Below are 23,063 nucleotides of genomic sequence, written 5' to 3' on the forward strand. Positions count from 1 at the left end.
ATCTACCATCGGGAATCCAGCTATTAAAGTAGATCCAATGGTAGGTTCCTCCTTTTGTCCTCTGCCCTAAAGTATTTTTGTTTTATATATTTGTTTATATAGTCAAACCTGAAATAAACTTTATCTTTGATTTATGCAAATTATAAGCAGAGGACACTGGGGAGTAGAGTTGCCTGTTCGGGCTGTGAGAACAAAGGCCCCAGTACCCTCTGCTGTCCTACCTCCTTGAGCGCCCTTGGCGTACTTCTGATCTTGGTATCATAGTATGATCGTTTATACGGTTAAAAAAGACACATGTTCATCAAGCTCAACCAAGGAAGGGAAGGGATTGGATCAGGAAGAGATTTATGGGAAACAATTCTATAAAACATTACCATCAATGTTATTTAGGTGTAAAATGGCATCTAGACCCTTCTTGAAGCTCTCTGCTGTCCCTGCTGTGACCAGCGCCTGAGGCAGGCATCTTGCTTGATCACAAGCTGTAGTTTCATCATTTTGGGAGCTCTGTGCGTGTTCAGTAGTTCCTGCTTCAGTACTGGTGGCAGAGATGATGGCCGCTCTGTATAGGAATAAGTGTATGTAAAGTCGTGCATGCACAGAGCTGTGAAGAAGCCGGCGCTGAGACTACAGCTTATGCACAAGCACACGTAAGATCAGAAGCCCCACTAGGTGGAGGGAAACCAGAATCTACTGGGACATGGAGTCGTCTTATCTACCACAACCTGTGAAGGTTACTCCATGCCCCAGTAAACTTTGTCGATAATTTGCATAAATCGAAGAAAAAGTTTTTTTCAAGATCGGCTATATCAAAGGATTAGAGAAAACCCATTTAGGGCTGAGAATATATAGATACCTGATGGAAGGTTTCCTTTAAAAGGGTTGGCCACTTTACTTCATGTTTTTTACAATGTGTGTGCAAGTGTGGGGAACAGGATATTAGGTTATTTACCAATATATATCTATCAAAAGTTCTTCATTGTTTTTTTGATGTGTAAAGCAAAGCCTCCTGTATCAGTCATGTGACCTCCATGTCCATGGACAATCACCCTTCCAGGACCTAGATCTTATAGTCATGAATACTATCATAAGGTCCTGGAAGGAAATTTGCTCAGGGTCACAGATCACATGACTCTCTATCTGCAGCCATTTTATGGTCAGGAATGGTCTAATTGATTCTTACCAAAGTCTGTCCATGCTGCAGCTCAAACTGTGTGTGAAGAGAGAGTGGTAATTGTGGTGGTGTTGGTGGTGGTGGTGGGGGGCAATGTAAAAGCCTTCAGGCTCATTAGCATCCTTTTAAAAGTTGATATTAAAAGGAAGGAGGCCATGGATAACAAATATACCTGGATCTATGAGTAAGTGTCCTTGGTTTATCATGATGGATTTTGACTGTAGATTTCCTTTAAGGTTATGTTGCCTTTTAAGCTTGTTTTGAACAAAGATTTGATTAATTGCAAGATTCAAAGTGTCTAATTTTACTCAATAGAATAAAATTTTTAATATTAAAATGAAACTCCCAACATTTCTTGATTATGAAGACTTTTCATGTTTTTTTTTTGCTTTTTATGGATTCTTGAATGTGTGGCTCCATTGACCAAACAAGGGCCCATTGAAAGGTCCTATTACATAAAGCTGAATCCATGGCTCCAGTCTACAGAAAACGCATCTCCCATAACAAACAAATTAAGAAAGCAAATAATACAATGACATTTAAGAAGCAAACAAAGCTGTGATTATTGCCAATATCCAACCAATTTGCATCCTAAATGAGTAGAAAAACAAACAGAGCCATTTAGTGATATTTACTTGAGTCGGTCTTGTTTGTATGGGGTGTGAAGAGTATACAGCGGCTATGCTCAATAGGATTTAGACTCGTAATTCCAGTGTGGAAATGTGATTACTGTCCTAGAGATAGATTGACTTGTATAATGACACCACAAATGACATTTTGGAATCAGACAAGATGTTCCAGCAAACTTCCCACCAGTGCCCCTGTCCTTTCTAATCCGCTCTACTTCAACAGATGTTAAAGATCCTTATTTCCTGCCATTATTTCCTGTCAAACCCCAGTACTGTGTACGATACACAGAGAACTCACAATGAACACTTGGAAAATCACACATTTTTGTAGCCATAAATGCAATCTCAGACAACCTCTTATTTGTATTTTGAAATGAATAGGCTACTTCATCCTGTCGTGACATTTCCCATCCGTCAAAATGTGCTGGCAAACTCCCTTTGTTGTATGATTCTTTGTGTTCAGTGGCGATTCACAGTAGGTAGACTAGATATATTCAACAGATAAGTGCAGCCTGCCATTATGGACACTATTCACATTGCACTTATGCTTTTTTCCCCATTCCAGACACATATACACAGCATATGGTATGTGTATGTGCAATATGCCCAAAGGCTGTTGTGTATCACTCATTACACTGATGCCTATAGACAGTGTGAAAGACAAGGCACTGCCAAATTAATAATACCATTAGAATACAGGGCAAGAGATTGCAGACCAAGTGCTCACCGCTAATTGCCACGTCTAACTATATGGTAACTACAGCCCCACATTTACATGAAACTGATTAGAATTTACTTTATATATCAAAAGTTAGAATAGTAGCAAGAATTTGCCCTTTTTACCTACAGTCAAAATGAGAAAACAGCTTTGAATTGTGTTTCTAGGGATTACCTACATATCATATTTATAAAATAGGGTATTTTGGGGCATAAGTATAATGGGGAGGGACAGTGAAATAGCAACATTTAATTTGTTTACATATTACAGCTGCCCAACTTCTCTATAGCATTGCTATTGGGGGCAGAGGTAGAAGCCACTTTCGGTTCTTTGGAGGGGGGATCCCACTGTAAACACGTATTTTCTATCCACAGGATAGTGGAAAATGGTCTTATAGCAGACTTCCAGCAATGAGGAGAGATGAGATGGATTTACCCAAAATGTAACCCATGCAGTTGCTTGGGACCCACGTTGTATTAGGATGTAGGCAATTCTCCTAGATCAGTTCAAAGAACCAGTTAGCAGAATGCTGCTGACCTATGTGCTCCCAACATGCTTTGCTTGAGGCTGTGCTGACCTGAGGCTGAGCTGATGAGGGGATATGGCATGGGGCATAGGCAAACATAACTTTGCTTGGGGTCCAAGAAATGCCACAAAGCACTCATATATCTTCAGGTGATCCGTATGAATTAACCACTAGTGGACATGCTCAATCAGCTCCATATTTGCCTCCTGACGACTTTTTGGAAAGCAATATCCTCCTACTCCTATTAAACTCCTGTTCTCATGATTACTGGGGGTCCAGTGGTTGCACTCCAGGTAATCAAACACTTGGGGGTTTACCCCACTTGGCAATATTCACTGCATGATGGGCTGGGGCATTTACGCCCTGTTAGCCCTAATACCACCCAGCTTTCTACCCCATCACACCCAAAGTGGTGTGCTGTGTGGAAAAGCCCAAAAACTGGCAGAGAAGGTATGGTAAATCTCCTCCAATGTGTTAAGTGCCTGACTTGGTATATCAAGACCCTCTTGCAGATATAGCATTGAGGCCAGCAGGTTAAACCACACCTACACCTGCCCTGGTCTTGTTAGATCACATGATTGCCACATCTAAAGGCATTAGCTCTGAAAGTCTACGGGGGAGATTTATCATACGCTCCACGACCCCCACGTCCAGCCAGATACATCAAGAGGCCTAAGTCAGTGAGCCAGAAAACTGGCAGAGAAGCAGTGATAAATCTCCCCCTATGTGTTCATTGCTAGGGCTAGCCATTGGCAATACTTGTAAAGGCTAGCACAGGTCACATACCTATCCCAGATGACAGCAACTTATTACCAATTTCTTATTTGTAAGATGTTAAAAAAGGACAAAGTTGGAGACGAAGGAATAAAAGTGTTTGCGTGTTTTACCTCTAGTGACTAAGTGACCCAAGATAGATTCCAAATAACCCTGAAAATAGCTAAACACATGTAACCCTTAATTAGTTAAAAGGAATATTCACTAGAAGGCAACATGCTTTCTTGTCTGTTTAACTATTTCGACTCCTCTCTCATAACCTGCTTTTCACTCTGATATATCTGCTGAATTCCATCTTGCAAGCAAGACAGATGTCACTGATGTTTAAGATCACATAGAAGCTCTGTGCAAAGGGAAACAGGGAGCAACTGCAAACTCACAGACAAGACTACAGAGAATAAGAGCGGCTACATAACAGAGCCTGCATAGCCTTAGTTTACTGACTTTTGCAAAGATAGTTGACAGATGAGATATGCTTATAACAGGGCTTTTAAATATATTGGGGTACATTTCTTAAGAACAGTGCAGTCTGCCCTATGTGCACTTTGCTTGTGTAGTGTGCAGGGGGCGCCAGATTCAGGATTTATGGCGCACATTCTTATTCTTCATGAATCTAGCGCTCCCTTCATTGCCCAATTTTTTTTTGGTGCACCTTTAACATAGGACTTGCAACAAAATTCTGTCGGACTTTGCATGATAAATCTGGCATACGGTCCTATTGAGCACATAAACACACACTAATTTGTGTCGCATAAAGACTAGTGCAGCTGCGTCATAAAACGGTTATGAGCAACAAAATTGTGGTGCAGGTGCCTCTTAAATACCTGCACAAGCAGTTTGCACCTAAAAGAACGATGGAAAGCTGGCGCAGAGCCCTTAGTAAATGTGCCCCATTGTGTGGCCCATTATGTGGATAATTAAGAAGAAAATCTTCCCTTTTAAACAATATATGTTTTTTACTATTTTTTTTTACAGTTTTTTAATTTCTATCTCTCCATGTCAAACTGATATGATCTAATGAAGGAATCAAAAATAATATATAAGTCAAAACTCTATGGGGCACATTTACTTACCTGGTCCACGGAGTTCATAGAAAGTGCATTGTCCGACGATCATGCACTCTGCTGCGATTCACCAAGATCGTGCGCCCGATATCCTGTATGTGTCGCTTACCCGCTCAGGACCGACGGAGTTCACCTTCTTCTTCTTGGTGTATGTAAGTGCTTGGGCTTGAAACACAATTGAAAAGTTAAATCCCGCGCTCAGTCCAAATCAGTCGGATTGTCCGATGGCACGCCCCCCCCCATTTCAGTCCCATGAAAGCCAGCGCAGCTGCGACAAAATCCGATTGCATGAGACACAATCCCAGTGCAGATGCCTGTCAAATACCTGTCAAAGCTGCACAAATCCCAAAAACTGTGCAAAGTCCGACGAAAGTGGAATCCGTAACCCTTAGTAAATAAGCACCTTTCCTCTTTTTTTAAGCAAGCAGTAGGAGTTTCTCATTGAACCCAAGTGATTCCAAAATCTAGTTTTTATCTCACATGTAGCTGCTTATTATATTATGTATACATAATATCAATGGAAACATCCTATTGTATGGATTAAGATTAGAGACAAGCAGACCTGTACTTTCAGAACTGGTTTGGTGCATCCTGACATATTGCCGAATTGCAGGTTGTGCAGCCAGTCTGGCAAATTGAGGCGCCTTGCAAATAGGCATGGCTGGGATTGGCCAGGGGGACACCATCTCTTATTAAAATCCTAAACTCCCTCTAGTGATAGAAGAATCTCATCATTTAATCTTATAACTAAAATATGAAATCTCTGCATCAGAAAAGTAGTCCTGTCCATTATAAAGGAATACTCATATGACATATCGGGGGAGATTTATTATGCCTTCTCCACCATATTTTTGGCTTCTGCGACTGGAATGCAACTTTAGGCCTGTGGGGGAGCAGGTGAGGGTGGAACAGGGGCAAAAACGCACTGCCTACCGGATTTACTATAGTCTATATATATATATAGGGGGTCATTTTTCTTATCTCTGTTTGTTTTGGCTTTTTTTTATTCCGTCTGCTACTCATTTTTTCGTAAATTTTTTTTTTCTAGATCTTTTTTTGAGACAAGTGTTACAAATGTCTCAAAAATGTTGCACAAATGTCTCTAGCCACTTCTTTCCATTTTCTAAGCATGGTTTCATCTGGAGTTTTTTGCGCAAAAAAATGTTGCAAATTTTAGACAATTTGAAATAATAAATGTCATTTGCGACATTTAGCACATATGGAATAGAAGATAAATGTGTCTTACTGATGAAAAACAAATGGCCTGTGGACATTTCAAAATGTCCTCAAAAAGGCGCAAAAATTGCGATGTGCCAAAAAATGTCTCAATAAAGACAGAAAAATTGGAAGAAAAATAAAGATAAATGATCCCCATAGACTATTGAAAAATACTCAGCCAAATCAGGCCTGGTCTTAGGAACGAACCGGAGTTTGTGCCTGTATCTGCTAAGGGACCAGAGACTTTCAGCAGATATGGGCGCCAGTTATCTGCCAGGAGGATTTCAAGACTGGCGTTCAAAACACCAGTCTTAATGAAATTTTCTCAAATTTTTGAGAGAAATCATTTTTGAATTCCAGATAATTTTAGGTGCATCTTTAGCCATGTAAACGCCTGAAAAACACACATTAAATAGCAAATATGAATATTTAGAGTTCATTTTCTCTAAAGAAATTCTTTTGACTGGTGGGTAAAACCAGTTTCTAAAATTCTTTTGGTAGCTATATGACACTACTGTGTTTTTAGGGGAAGAGTCTTTTAAATCATAGGTTGCATTACCAGAATTCCAGTGGCTGCTGTCTTGGGGTTTTGCTTGACTTGGACCTTTCCCTTATACCTTATATTTAACCAAAAGTTTTATGCACTGCACACATATCCATCTGTTCCGTACCATGGATACTCTAAAACCCTAATTGTTGCACTCATAGGGGCTTATTTACTAAGGGTTGCGGATCGCACTTTCGTCGGTTTGTTCGCTGTTTTTGGGATTTACGCAGCTTTGACAGGTATTTAACAAGGGTTTGCGCTGGGATTATGTTGCACGCAATTGGATTTTGGTGTAGCTGCGTCGGCTTTCATGCTACAGAAATTGGGGGCGTGCCATTGGACAATCCGACTGATTCAGACTGAGCGCGAGATTTAAGTTTCTAATTGTGTCACAAGACAATGCACAGGGAAGCTTGGCCAAACACCTAGAAACCCCAGAAAATGATGTAAACACCACGGAAATGGACAGGAAACAGCAGGGGCAGCATGAATGGATGCCTCTGAGGCTGCTTAATCGCACCATTATGCCAAAATTATGGGCAACAGCATGGCCATGACAGAGTGACCAAATGCGGCTAGATAGCACCTAAAACATCCAATATTTGACCCTGACACTATAGGGGACGGCATGCAGAGGCAGCAGCAGCAGCGGCGACATACCCTAAATGGACTCCGGATTCAAACCAATGGGTGGCAGAGAGGAACCAAAGGAGGTGAGCAAGAAGCGCTGAAATGATTTCCTATGTCAACAAACGGTTGACAGTATATTTAGTCGATAACACAGCATGGTGGCGACATAGTGACCAAGTTCCATAACGTATCTGGTGAAACACCCGAAAAATGAGCCTGACACAGCTCGTTTGATAAGGGGACGACATGTGGAGGCAGCCATGGAGACGACTTCCATGATTAAGAGTGACAGTATGGGGCATCCATATTGCTGCTATGATTGCAACTTCAGGTCTCCAGCATGGCGGCGACAGATGGGCCGAGTTCCATTATGCATCTGGTGAAACACCTGAAAATTCTGCCTGACACAGCTCGTTTGATAAGGGGATGATGTGCTGTATACCCTCTCGTGCTCCAGCGTCTGGGGTATAGAGAGTTGAAAGTTGCGCATGGAGACATTGGTGGACGCTGTGGAGGATCGTGGAGGCAAAATGGACAGGAAACAGCAGGGGCAGTATGCATGGATGCCTCTGAGGCTGCCTAATCTTGGGATGGAGCTGGCGGTCCGCTGCCAGGCGAGCTTTCGCCTGTCCAAGCCCCTGTCTCTCAGCTCCTCCCCACCCAAAATGGGCCTGGGGGCCAGAAGCGTTTACTTTGAAAAAAATTATAATTTTCAAAGCAGGCAGGGTCGTTTGAATATTTCACCTAGGAATAATGGAATAGCATAGCGGTGCTATTTTTAATTGTTTTGTCATAAATGGTTCCATGATTAAGAGCGACAGTATGGGGCATCCATATTGCGCTGCTATGATTGCAACTTCAGATCTCCAGCATGGCGGCGACAGATGGGCTGAGTTCCATTATGTATCTGGTGAAACACCGGAAAATTCTTCCTGACACCGCTCGTTTGATAAGGGGACGATGTATGGAGGCAGTAAGGTAGTAGTAGTAGATTAAAGGTGCTGCAGTTAAAACTATGTTAGTTGGATCTTGGGATGGAGCTAGCGGTCCGCTGCCAGGCGAGCTTTCGCCTGTCCAAGCCCCTGTCTCTCGGCTCCTCCCCAAACAGCACTTCTAAGAACCTTTTGTATAAGATCAAGTGTAGTAGTGTTCTTATAAGTTTGGGTTATGGTGGGTGAGGGGAATGTAAACAGATGCGTTAGAAGCGCTGAAATAATATCGGTAAGTGATAAAAGTTTGCCAGTATATTTTGTGGATAACACAGCAGGGTGGCGACAAAGTTAACAAGTTTGATCTGGAAGCCATGAAAACAACCCAAAATTCTGCCTGACACAGCTCGTTTGATAAGGGGACGATGTATGGGGGCAGTAAGGTAGTAGTAGTAGATTAAAGGTGCTGCAGTTAAAACTATGTTAGTTGGATCTTGGGATGGAGCTGGCGGTCCGCTGCCAGGCGAGCTTTCACCTGTCCAAGCCCCTGTCTCTCGGCTCCTCCCCAAACAGCACTTCTAAGAACCTTTTGTATAAGATCAAGTGTAGTAGTGTTCTCATAAGTTTGGGTTATGGTGGGTGAAGGGAATGTAAACAGATGCACAAGAAGCGCTGAAATAATATCGGTAAATGATAAAAGTTTGCCAATATATTTTGTGGATAACACAGCAGGGTGGCGACAAAGTTAACAAGTTTGATGTGGAAGTCATGAAAACAACCCAAAATTCTGTCTGACACAGCTCGTTTGATAAGGGGACGATGTATGGAGGCAGTAAGGTAGTAGTAGATTATAGGTGCTGTAGTTAAAACTATGTTAGTTGGATCTTGGGATGGAGCTGGCGGTCCGATGCCAGGCGAGCTTTCGCCTGTCCAAGCCCCTGTCTCTCGGCTCCTCCCCAAACAGTACTTCTAAGAACCTTTTGTATAAGATCAAGTGTAGTAGTGTTCTTATAAGTTTGGGTTATGGCGGGTGAGGGGAATATAAACAGATGCGCAAGAAGCGCTGAAATAATATCGGTAAATGATAAAAGTTTGCCAGTTTATTTTGTGGATAACACAGCAGGGTGGCGACAAAGTTAACAAGTTTGATGTGAAAGCCATGAAAACAACCCAAAATTCTGCCTGACACAGCTCGTTTGATAAGGGGACGATGTAAGGAGGCAGTAAGGTAGTAGTAGTAGATTAAAGGTGCTGCAGTTAAAACTATGCTAGTTGGATCTTGAGATGGAGCTGGCGGTCCGCTGCCAGGCGAGCTTTCGCCTGTCCAAGCCCCTGTCTCTCAGCTCCTCCCCAAACAGCACTTCTAAGAACCTTTTGTATAAGATCAAGTGTAGTAGTGTTCTTATAAGTTTGGGTTATGGCGGGTGAGGGGAATGTAAACAGATGCGCAAGAAGCGCTGAAATAATATCGGTAAATGATAAAAGTTTGCCAGTATATTTTGTGGATAACACAGCAGGGTGGCGACAAAGTGAACAAGTTTGATGTGGAAGCCATGAAAACAACCCAAAATTCTGCCTTACACAGCTCGTTTGATAAGGGGACGATGTATGGAGGCAGTAAGGTAGTAGTAGTAGATTAAAGGTGCTGCAGTTAAAACTATGTTAGTTGGATCTTGGGATGGAGATGGTGGTCCGCTGCCAGGCGAGCTTTCGCCTGTCCAAGCCCCTGTCTCTCGGCTCCTCCCCAAACAGCACTTCTAAGAACCTTTTGTATAAGATCAAGTGTAGTAGTGTTCTCATAAGTTTGGGTTATGGCGGGTGAGGGGAATGTAAACAGATGCGCAAGAAGCGCTGAAATAATATCGGTAAATGATAAAAGTTTGCCAGTATATTTTGTGGATAACACAGCAGGGTGGCGACAAAGTGAACAAGTTTGATGTGGAAGCCATGAAAACAACCCAAAATTCTGCCTTACACAGCTCGTTTGATAAGGGGACGATGTATGGAGGCAGTAAGGTAGTAGTAGTAGATTAAAGGTGCTGCAGTTAAAACTATGTTAGTTGGATCTTGGGATGGAGATGGTGGTCCGCTGCCAGGCGAGCTTTCGCCTGTCCAAGCCCCTGTCTCTCGGCTCCTCCCCAAACAGCACTTCTAAGAACCTTTTGTATAAGATCAAGTGTAGTAGTGTTCTCATAAGTTTGGGTTATGGTGGGTGAGGGGAATGTAAACAGATGCACAAGAAGCGCTGAAATAATATCGGTAAATGATATAAGTTTGCCAATATATTTTGTGGATAGCACAGCAGGGTGGCGACAAAGTTAACAAGTTTGATCTGGAAGCCATGAAAACAACCCAAAATTCTGCCTTACACAGCTCGTTTGCTGTATGGAGGTAGCTTTATGGATGACTTTGGGAGGCAGCTATGGAGATGATGTGTGGAGGTAGCAATGGAGACAACGTGTGGAGCCACCTATAAAGACGACGTGTGGAGGCTGCTATGGAGACAATTAAATTTGGATAGTGCCTGTATGTGGCAGTCCAAAAACGTTTTCAAACCAGAGGAGCAGGTAAGTGGTCCTCCAGAAAAATTAAATAGATTAAGTGCCTGTATGTGGCACTCCCAAAAATTATTTAAAACAGAGAACCGGGCAGGTGGCCCTCCAGAAAAATTAAATACAGGCTTTAAATACATAGACTTACAGCCAGTTGGCCCTGGCAAAAAATAGCCAGTTTCCTCTGCTTTAGTGTACAAAGAGGAGGAGAAGGAGGAAAATGAGGAGGAGGAGTGCATACATTATTCAGGTTGAGCTTCTTTCACCTGGTGGAGAATGGAAATCCTGAGAAATCCAGGCTTTATTCATCTTGATAAGCGTCAGCCTGTCAGCGCTGTCAGTTGATGATGCCACCAGCTGCACTGAAATCCCGCTCAGACAACACATTAGCGGCACGGCAGGCAAGAACCTCCAAGAAGTACAGCGCCAGTTCGTGCCACATGTCCAGCTTTGAAACCCAGTAGTTGTAGGGAGTTGTGTGATCATTTAGGATGATGGTATGGTCAGCTACGTACTCCCTCACCATCTTTCTGTAAAGATCAGCCCTACTCTGCCGAGACTGGGGACAGGTGACAGTGTCTTGCTGTGGTGACATAAAACTGGCAAAGGCCTTGTAAAGCGTACCCCTTCCAGTGCTGGACAAGCTGCCTGCTCGCCTACTCTCCCTCGCTACTTGTCCCGCAGAAGTACGCCCTCTGCCGCTAGCGCTGTCAGAAGGGAAATACTGTTTCAGCTTGTGCACCAGGGCCTGCTGGTATTCATGCATTCTCACACTCCTTTCGTCTCCAGGGATGAGAGTGTAAAGATTTTGCTTGTACCGCGGGTCCAGAAGAGTGAATACCAAGTAATCGGTGCTGGAATAAATTCTTTGAATGCGAGGGTCACGGGATAGGCAGCCTAGCATGAAATCTTCCATATGCGCCAGAGTCCCAACTCGCAAGAATTCACTCCCCTCACTGGCCTGACTGTCCATCTCCTCCTCCTCCAACTCCTCCAACTCTTCTTCTTCTGCCCATACACGCTGAACAGTGAAGGTCTGAGCAATGCTCCCCTCTTCTGTCTCGCCAACATTCATCCTCCTCCACCTCCTCCGATATGCGCTGAGAAACAGACCTGAGGGTGCTTTGGCTATCAACAAGGGAATCTTCTTTCCCTGTCTCTTGTGACGAGCGCAAAGCTTCTGACTTCATGCTGGCCAGAGAGTTTTTCAACAGGCCAAGCAGCGGGATGGTGAGGCTGATGATGGCAGCATCGCCACTGACCATCTGTGTTGACTCCTCAAAGTTACTCAGTACCTGACAGATATCAGACATCCATGTCCACTCCTCATTGTAGATTTGAGGAAGCTGACTGACCTGACTACCAGTTCTGGTGGAAGTTGACATCTGGTAGTCTACAATCGCTCTGCGCTGCTGGTAAACTCTGGATAACATGGTTAATGTTGAATTCCACCTCGTGGGCACGTCGCACAACAGTCAGTGAGCGGGCAGTTGGAGGCGGCGCCGCACTGCCCTGAGAGTGGTAGCATCTGTGCTGGACTTCCTGAAATGCGCACAGATGCGGCGCACCTTCATGAGCAAATCAGACAGATTGGGGTATGTCTTGAGGAACCGCTGAACTATGAGATTTAACACATGGGCCAGGCATGGCACATGTGTCAGTCTGCCGAGTTGCAGAGCCGCCACCAGGTTACGGCCGTTGTCACACACAACCATGCCTGGCTTCAGGTTCAGCGGTGCCAGCCACAGATCATTCTGCGCCGTGATGCCCTGTAATAGCTCTTGGGCGGTGTGCCTTTTATCGCCTAGGCTCAGCAGTTTGAGCACCGCCTGCTGTCGCTTAGCGACGGCACTGCTGCTGTGCCTAGAGCTACCGACTGATGGCGCCATGCCCACGGATGGTAATTCGGAGGAGGTGGAGGAGGGGTGGGAGGAGGAGGAGGCATAGTAGGCCTGAGAGACCTGGACCGAGGTAGGCCCCGCAATCCTCGGCGTCGGCAGTATATGACCAGCCGCAGAGTCAGACTCGGTCTCAGCCTCCACCAAGTTAACCCAATGTGCCGTCAGCGATATGATGTTGTCTGACACATGCTGGTGCAGGGCTGGGATGGCACATCGGGAAAAGTAGAGCGGCTGGGGACCGAATACCAAGGGGCGGCTTCCGCCATGAGGTTGCGAAAGGCCTCGGTCTCTACCAGCCTATAGGGCAGCATCTCCACGCTAAGTAGTTTGGAGATGTGGACGTTGAGGGCTTGGGCGTGTGGGTGGGTTGCACTGTACTTCCTCTTGCGCTCCAGCGTCTGGGGTATGGAGAGCTGAACGCTGTGCATGGAGACATTGGTGGATGCTGTGGAGGATCGTGGAGGCGGAGGTGTGATTTTCGCACGGGAGGTGTTTGGGCCGGGGTCCTGGGCAGGGGGCTGACTAGCATAGGTAGCAGATGACACAGGGGAAGGAGCAGTGGTGTGCCCGGCCGGAGGTGAATGGCCTTGGTTCCATTGAGTGGGGTGTTTAGCATTCATATTCCTGCGCATACTGGCGGTGGTTAAGCTGGTAGTGGTGGAACCCCTGCTGATCCTGGTGTGGCACAGGTTGCACACCACAGTCCGTCGGTCATCCGGTGTTTCTTTAAAGAACCTCCAGACTTCCGAAAATCTAGCCCTCGCCACGGGAGCTTCACTATGTGAAACATTTGGCGCTGATACACCAGCTCTGGCCCTGCCTCTCCGTCTGGCCCCACCACTGCCTCTTCCAACCTGTTCTCGTCGAGGACTCTCCTCCGTCTCAGAAGCACTGTGTTCACCCGGCCTTTCAACCCTGCTTGGGTCTGTCACCTCATCATCCTCCGATCCCTCAGTCTGCTCCCCCCTCGGACTTCCTGCCCTGACAACAACTTCACCACTGTCTGACAACCGTGTCTCCTCATCGTCCGACACCTCTTTACACACTTCTTCCACTACGTAAACAATGTCATCATCACCCACAGACTGCGACCGGTGGAAAACCTGGGCATCGGAAAAGAGCTCAGCAGCAACCGGACAAGTGGTTTGTGACTCTGGGAAGGGTCCAGAAAACAGTTCCTCAGAGTATGCCGGTTCAAATGCCAAATTTTCCTGGGAGGGGGCAGACTGGGTGGAAGGAGGCTGAGGTGGAGGAGTGCTGATTTCGGTGACATGGGTGGACTGCGTGGAAGACTGACTGGTGGACAAATGACATCTGACCCCTGCAGTAGTTGGACGCCCACGTCCACGCCCTCGTCCTCTACCCCTAGCCCTTGGTTCAACATTTTCAAAATTAAAGTGTAAACTGTAAATTTTTTTTTGTTTGTTTTATTTGTGTTTTTTGTGTTTTTTTTTTTACAAAACGATGCTATCCTATTGCTATGGCTAGTTTCTAACCTACACTGACAGCACACAACCGGATTTTGTGCTGTGCCTGATGACTTTGAGTTATAAAAAAAAACATCAGCAGACTAATTCAATCAAACCCCTAATAAATTGTCCCACTTTGGTGTTTGAAATGTGTGTGTCACTAAGAGCTAAATAGAACGTTCCCAAGTCTCTCTACTAGTGCCAGCAAGCCCAGCCAAAAGCAAACAAAAAAAAAAATATATATAACGCTATTCTAGCCCTAAGATGGGCTGTTGGGTTCTTGTAGACTCACTCCTGCCTAACAGTAAGCTAATATAACACCCTAACGCTATCCCTGCAGCAGCAGCAGCTCTCTTCCTAACGGCATCCAGACAGAGAATGATGCGAGCAGCGCGGGCAGGGGCTAGTCTATTCCAGGGTCACCTGATCAGGCCAGCCAACCACTGCTATTGACGTGTAAGGGTACCACGTCATGCTGGGTGGAGTGCAGAGTCTCCTGGCTTGTGATTGGCTCTGTTTCTGGCCGCCAAAAATCAAAACAGCGGGAGATGCCATTTTCTCGAGCTGGCGAAGTATTCGTCCGAGCAACGAGCAGTTACGAGTACGCTAATGCTCAAACGAGCATCAAGCTCGGACGAGTGTGTTCGCTCATCTCTATTTATTATTCATCCACAGCACATGTCATAAATAGACACCACACATGTTATCTAATAAACAGGATCGGCTGATAAGCTTGGCTGAATGGAGAGTTTGTCGTAAATTGCATGGCTACTCTCCATTCAGATCTATTAGCGAGCTGAAAACGTCAATTCCTGACTATTTTTGCTGCTTCCATGAATGGAGAGAGGCCATGAATGCGTAGAGTACTCTCTATTTAGCCAGGATGCGATAAGATTATCTGTCGACCCTCGTTCTAAACATAGGTGTGAGTCCCACAGATTAAACATGCATTTCTCATGTATTTATGATATGTCTTGTGTTTGTATTTTAGTAAACTTATCCAAAACTACTTCGAAAAAAGAGTATTTAGGATAGATACAGGAATTAGGTAATATTGATTTAAAGCATTATAAATGATGTTCTTTTAGTAACAATTTCTAACTTCTTTGTAAACATCTTCATTTCGATTCCTTACAGCTGTGTAAACTCACTTTATTTTCATATGAAAGAAAAATGTAATAAAAACGCCTGCAGTGCAATGAAAAACTGATCTATTGCATCTATGAAGTGGACCTGAAAATACACAAGATTGTTTATCGTTCGTCTTCTTCTATGGATAAATATTACATAGGTAGATCCAGCTGGGACATATGGTAGCAATGTAGTATTTGTACATTCCGTTCACAGACACCTCTTGAGTAAGATACCAATTTAACTTTGCAACATATGTTCTCTCTGCCCATGTCCTTCGTACAAATTGCTAGCAAAGTAGATATATTAATTATTATGTGTACAAATGTGTGAAATACAGGCTGGTTACTACTAATTTATGTATTCAGATAGATACACCTAGAAACACAGCAAGTTGGAAATTTGCCAAGTAATGGTAAGAATAGCTTTAAATTGCTACCAGGTACAGCAGGAGAATATTATGATTGATGATGAGATCCATTTCCTATTTATAGCTGAGCACAAGTTCAAAAGAGCAAAGTCAAATGTTGGAAAAGTCAGTCGGATTTCGGACACAGTACATAGGACCGTAGAGGAGATAACTGGGTACTTGCTTGTTTCCCATTCACACAAATCAATGCTGGACGCCTCTGAAGAATCTATAAAGTTCAACAATAAGTTGGCTAAGTGTATAGATTTCAATTGGTTCAGCTATTCCGCTAACGTGTGGTTGGTCCTTCCAATGCCAATATTGTTGGGGGGATACGGATCAAGCAGTTGGATTTCAACTGCCCAATACTTCTGTTCTAAGAAGAGATAAGCCAGAGGACTTAGCAGCAAATTTCCCCCATCTCCTTGAACTTGAGACCCTATCATGTCATGCCATAAGGGTTCTTGAAATTCATACATTGTACGTCATAAAAGGAGGCCTACAAAGATAATCTCAATAAGGAGAATGATTCCTTTTCTGACCTATGTTTATGGTCTCTCACATATCCAAGCCAGTTCCATACTGTACTTGTAAGATATAAAAATGATGAAAAATCTATTTACACAGTTGGGTGCCTTCTTCCTTTGGAAGAGACAAGCTTAGCTATGATAAAATTCTTCTAGAAAGTCTAACACTGATGAAGAGGCACTTGCTTTATTTAATTGACGACATTTAGCATAGTTTTCTTTTTCGCACCCTGGAAAACATATTTGCATATTCCTTACAAGTAACTCAAGTTGCTCAAGTTACTGCTAAGTTGAGCCCCTCCTGATAGATCAACTTTACAAGTTTGCTGTAGTCTCCTGTTTTTTGTCCCCACCCCCCCACATGTTGGTTCTTAGTAAGTTGTGTCTGCTTTGATATGTAGACACAACTTCATGCTCTATGTACACAGGTACTTGCCTCATGTATGTGGCACAAATTTATCGTCCTTGTGCCGCTGTATGATGGAAGCCTATTCCACCTGCTGCTGCAGATACATCAGGAAGCTTAGACCTCTTGATGTCTTCAGCAAGCGGCTGCACTGTGGGGCAATTTTACACCAGAACCAGCCTGGTGTAGATTTTTGCAGAAACCAGTGAAAGTTCAAAAATATATATTTGCAGACTTAAGTGAGTGCAAAGGTGCAGAGTAATAATGCCCCATGCCTACCATCTCTGCCACTGCTTGCACCCCCTTCATGCCCCCTCCCCCTCTTGGAAAGGAAGTGGTGTTAGGGGGAAATTATTACAATTACTGTTGGATCCCAAGTAATTATTTCAGGGTTTTCATGCCAAAGACTGTCCCCCAATGACTTTAAATTCTAACTGTATTCTAGTATTCTCTCTTAAATGTATTAACATTAATATTGCCTGTTAAGTAATGTCATACATTAGCACATGCCTCCATCTTTTTCTTGCTAATTAATAGTACATGGATAACTTTTTCTCGAGATATCAAGTTCAGACTCCCATGTTTTTACAAGCACAGTGCCACCCAACGAGCACAATTAGCCACCAAACATTGCCTTAACACGTTAGCAAGTATTAACCATATGTGTTGTAGGATGGCAGGGTGCTTGAAAATGTCATCATAACTCAAGATAAGGCAAGACTATTTAAATATTATATGACACAGATGGTCTCTTAATAAGGCATTTTAAGAGCAGACATGCTTCGGGCTTACAAAGAGCCAGCTTGTGGCACACCAACACGTTTACAAGAGAGAACAAATTGTACATTTTACATGAAATCTGCTTATTGGACGGACATATCCAAATCAAGACAGAACGGTTTCCTATGACTTAGCCAATGGCATTTCTGAAGATGACCTGTATGTGTACTACATTTTTAACACCTTCACATCCATAATAATCCATGGAGTTTAATGCATTATGATGTACCATAAACTACTAATATCATGCCAATAATAAAGAAATATGAATGTTCCTGAAATATGAGATGGCTGCACATTTTGAGCTATTGGGGTGTCTACACAATACCAATGGAATTTCTTTAACACTCAAAGATCTTAAAAGGACTCCGCTTGTTCCCAGATCCCTCCATAAACAAAAACAGCAAAATCAATATAAGATTTCATGGCATTCCTGTCCCCAATACAGGGGGCAATATATAATCAGTGCATGTTGATTTACATCAAGGGAAGGTCATATACATCAAGGGAAGGTCATATACAAGTAGGGAATGGACAACTTTGCTGGTGCATCTATTATCTTGTTTTACAATATGCTGCACCTCCCCTTTTTACCCATTGATAACAGACAGAAACAGGTGTATTCTAAGCTTATAAAGTGTTCTATAGAATGTATTGTATGTTTTGAAATTAATAGCCCATGGATAAAATGGATGGATGCGTCCATTGGATGGACATATAATGGCTGCAGCTGAAGGGCTATGTGATCCCAACTGTCCATGACCAATCTACCTTCCAGGACCTTAGGATACTATTCATGAATACAACCATAAGGCTCTGAAAGGTAGATGGGTTATATACATATAAAGATCTCTATCTGAAACCATTTCATGCACAGGAATGACAGTTGATGATGTAAATGACATTCCTGAATCAAAAACCTTTACATATCAAGAAAGCAGCACAGAACTATTAGTAGATGTATATTGGTAAATTTCCTAGTACCCCACACCCTACACATTATAGAAAGCTTTACCCTTTACCTACAACTGCTAGCTGCTCAGTGCATCAGGATTCCATGGTGGTAAAGTTACATCCTCAGTCAATGTTGACCTATGTCGACAGAATGAACCTTCATTATGCCAAATGGAAATTTCTGCATAAAAACATATTATTTGTCTAATGAGCTTGCTAAAAAAATTGCCTTTCTTTACTAACTATAGTCATTGAATACACCGGCACAAGAATTGATGGCAAGGCGGTCTAGATAAATACATTTAAATACTGCTTGTGATTTATTTCCTCAGATTATATTTGATTTTGTTAAACATCTAACCTATTATGTAGAATATAAGACTTTCAATATACTTCCTTTAATAATAATGGTAATTATTATTATGATGAAAAGTATCAAATGTAAAGCAATCTGTTTAGGTAAAAAAAAGTTTAAAGTCTAAGTTCGAAAAATATAGAATACTACACCAAAGATCTTTATCAATAGGTTGATGTAATGTTCTGACATATTAGTTAGGTTAGGCTAAGTCCACATCTTTGTCGAAGACACAGTAACAATAGCCCAATTGACCCTACTGTGATTGTTTGGGTCTTTTGAGCACCATTGGATGTTCATTTTTCCATCCTATGGTAGCTTTTTATTTTGTAACCAGTCTGCCCCTATTATGACAGAATAACAGACATTTTCATCAGAAACGGGAACATAGCCTCACGAGCCAATGGAATGATGTCAATTACTTGGGAAAATTTATTTTGGCTAAAAATCCTCGCCAGTTTTCCTACTGACAATTCTTTATTTTGGTCTGAAGGCCCCTAGTCCTCAGTACAGCTCCACTATTTTTGTGGTGGGATTGGTAGCTAATTTTTAAATTATTTTAAGAGCAACTGGTGTCCTAGAAATAAGTAAACTGATATATAATATCAGTATAACAAGTATACTGAAACAATCTGGGTTTTTATAGAAATAAAGAGGAATAGTTAATGCTCCTGACATGACTCTTTTAGTAAATTTCAATTCTGGAGTATCCTTTTTATAACTATAAATCTGTAAAAATGAATAGTGAATAATGTGGGTGTTACCAATGCAGTAGTGTGTACCTAGTCTGACACTGTCCAATCAGTTTTGACAGTATGATACTGCGTATTAACATACCCCTGACAGAGAAACACCCACTTGACAATTTATTCATAAATTTTCCAAAAAATCAGCTATTAAGCTAGTTAGAGATTGTTAAAGGGGTTTCCCAGTCCCTAGTTATAAGGGTTGGCCACTTTACCTCATGTTTTTGTAATGTGTGTGTAAGTGTGGGAGTGTATTCGGCAATTTACCAACATGCATCTATTAAAAGTTTTGCATAACTATTTTGATATGTAAACCTCATCAGTCAGACACTTCTTCCAGGACCTTTGGATAGTATTCATGAATATAAGATTAAGGTCCTGGCAAGGCTATTGACCATGGATATTTAGAGATCACATGACCCGCCATCTGCGGCCATTTTATGGAGAGGAATCTCGTGAATCTAATGAGGTAAAAAACAGGAAGCTTCACTTTACATATTAAAAAAGTGATGCCGAACTTTTAATAGATGTATATTGGTAAATTACCTAAAATCCTGCCCCCCCACACTTACACAAAACATGACAAGTAAAAACATGTAAAGTGACCGACACCTTTAAATAGTTATATTGGAGTGGGTTAAAGTTCTTGGCAGTAATTGGCTAGTTGCACATATTAAGGCATTTCCTGTATGCCTGAAAAATAACAGGAAGTGAAGTTCTTCAAGTCATTATTTAATAGAAGCCTGTATTTGAAAGCTTTATTGAAATATTCTTATACAAGACAACCCCTTTATGTACAAATAAAAGGAAGATGTCAAAGTGTGATTTTCTTAATAAGAAACTTTTGTTATAATAATAAAGTACTTTTGTTCTTTACTTGAAATACCCTGTTCAGCATGATAGGAACCTGAGCACAGTCAGCTACATAGGTAACATTTTCTTTTTATATAAATTTTCACTCTCAAATATCTAAACATGTAAGCTACCTTTTAATAATGAACATATTAAAAATTCAATAAATAGAAATATCTCTGATCTCGTAACACGAGCAGGCGGTGTACAGGAAATTAAATGAAAAAAACCTTGTTAATCCTTTTTGATTTCTGTAGGTAGTCGCTGGGAGCAGAATTCTTTGACTCTCTCAATTCTCTTTTAACGTATTTTTAATCTATCATATAATAGTAATCTGGGCAATCTTTATGTATCCTTTTATTCTCTCATAATACAGAAAATATAAAAATAAACAGTGGAGAAAGCCTTTTGGTCTCGGTCCGCGTTTGTAGTCATGGAGGGTAGAATTAGTTTAGAATAGGTGATAACCTGGTATTCTTTATCTTGTCTTTCCTGTACCTCCATAGCTCCTGCCAACACTTCGTCTGGCTGTTAGTCATTTTAAGCATTCCCCATGAGTCTTAACCTTACCCCCTTTCTCTTCTTGTCAGCTGAAATGTTTCAGAGCTGTCACAGGCTTGTTGCTTATTGATGTTACCGTGTGTTTTATGTCTTCCCTAAGATATGACAGCCCCTGACACAGAGCTGATTTCAATCTCCCTGCTTCTGGAGAGGCCTACGACTTTACTCTCAGAAACCTAGCCACTTACATGCTTCAGAGACCATTGCTTAATAAAAATGTTTGGGTAGGATGAAATAAAAGTGCATCTCTCACAGATAGCATCCACTAGGCGAGCAGAAGAAATGCATAAAGATACAACATAAACAACAAGGTGCTCAACCATTAAAGAAGATTGAAGAATTTGACTTGACTGGATACAAAAGGTTTTGTACACCCTGAAAATGGCCATGCACATTTGACAAAAGTTGCTCAGTAGTCAATTTTGGTAAGAATTTGGGTGAAACTACGTATGTTGAAATGTTGCTGTTGACAAATGTCTAGGGGTATGCTCATCAGGAAAATAACATTACATTTAGTTCATCTGATATATTCAAACATTTCTTCAAAAAATGTTACCCCCTTGAAGATAATTTCCCATAAATGTGGGAGCCATGTTTCCCCAAACCAGTGAAAGAGCTGTCCTTGGTCACAACCACCCCACACTCTGGCAGAGGGGGCCATACATGCCCTTTTGACCATGAGTAAAGGCCATAGGTTTGCCTACTTTTTACGCTATTATTAGATTTTATCTTTGTAACTTTATGGATTTAATAAAGAAACCAAGATTTGTAACCATATTTTTGTGTGCTGGAGAAGTAAATTTCTAACCTTGGATCACATACACACCGTTGGTTGATGCGATTTCCACCCTCCCTCTTCCTTCCTCCATGCACTGGTTTGAAGGACTTCTCAGGTGTTTTCAGTGCATCATAAGGTGAGCTGACCATGTTTTTATTGTTTTCCGTGTGAATACTATGAATTTTTTGTATGCCCTATTGAGGCCTCTGCCTGAATGCCTGGATTCAATATTCATTACCACAGGACAGCTGTGGGATATGCAGTATCAGAAGAAAAAACTATTTGTTTCTATGGCAGAAGTAGTTGTGGCCGTATCCAAGGGCACCAATCTAAGGAACAGCATGGTGACATTTAAAAGATATTACCTTTACACAATTAAATGTTTTTAATAACATCTAATTAAAGAAATGTTTGTATATGGCAAATCAATTTAATTGAATGTGAATGTCCAGATAAAAACACCCCTTTAAGTATCACGGACTTCAGGATGTCCAATCTGGCCAGTTAAGGCCACCATAAATAGACAATAGAGGCAATATGTTTAGTATCGCTCTTCATCACCCACATTGAACAACATGCATGGGAACTTACATGCTGAAAAGTGATGAGCAAAGCTGATTTTTTTTTAGTAGATTCAGTACAAATTTTTTCAAGCATCTAATTCAATCTGAATCTTTTGTCTGAATTTGCTTCAGACAAATCTTTCAAAATTACAGCCAACTAATACTGTAATTTGTTCTAGAACTCAGGGAGGGGGTGGGAAATAGAATATGAAGAAATTATTTAAATATAACAAAACTAAAAAGGAGCTTTTTATGAAAAATCTGGGATCTTGGGAAACAGCTACTCCATGTGACCTTTTCAAATATATGAAAACACCCATCACTGGGCTTAGCGACGCCCCCTGCTCCTCTACAGCCAATCCCGAGTGTGGGGAGTTATTCATATATTTGAAAAGGTCACATGTTTCCCAAGGGTGGGGGGGAACTGCTCCTTTCCAGCCCCTCCCAATCGACAACTGCTTAGTCACACAGCAGATGCTAATGAAAGGTACAATATAACATATCTTTTTTTCTGTAAAACCTATTTTTTATACAAAAACACTTTGGCAGTGTATGTACTATGCTCTGTGGGGACTGGGGGAGTGCTAAAAATGGCTCTCCTGGTGACAGGTTCCCTTTAAACCTACAGATTTAAAGGAAGGTTTTGATCGACATTACAGTAAAAACATGGCTTTTTGACACAAATTCTAGCTAGTGCAAAACAACATATAATAATATTTTTTTATGATGCAAACCCAAATACTAAAACATATTATTTTTATGTCAAGTAATGTCTCTTTTTTTCTAAATATTTGTAGATATTTGTTGTACCGGATTGTAAGGGTAGATACTTGCCCGAGCTGTTGTTAATACATAAATTAATATGCTTATCTT

The sequence above is a fragment of the Engystomops pustulosus genome, chromosome 4 (genome assembly GCF_040894005.1).
Source record: "Engystomops pustulosus chromosome 4, aEngPut4.maternal, whole genome shotgun sequence".
In the NCBI taxonomy this organism is placed as follows: Eukaryota; Metazoa; Chordata; class Amphibia; order Anura; family Leptodactylidae; genus Engystomops; species Engystomops pustulosus.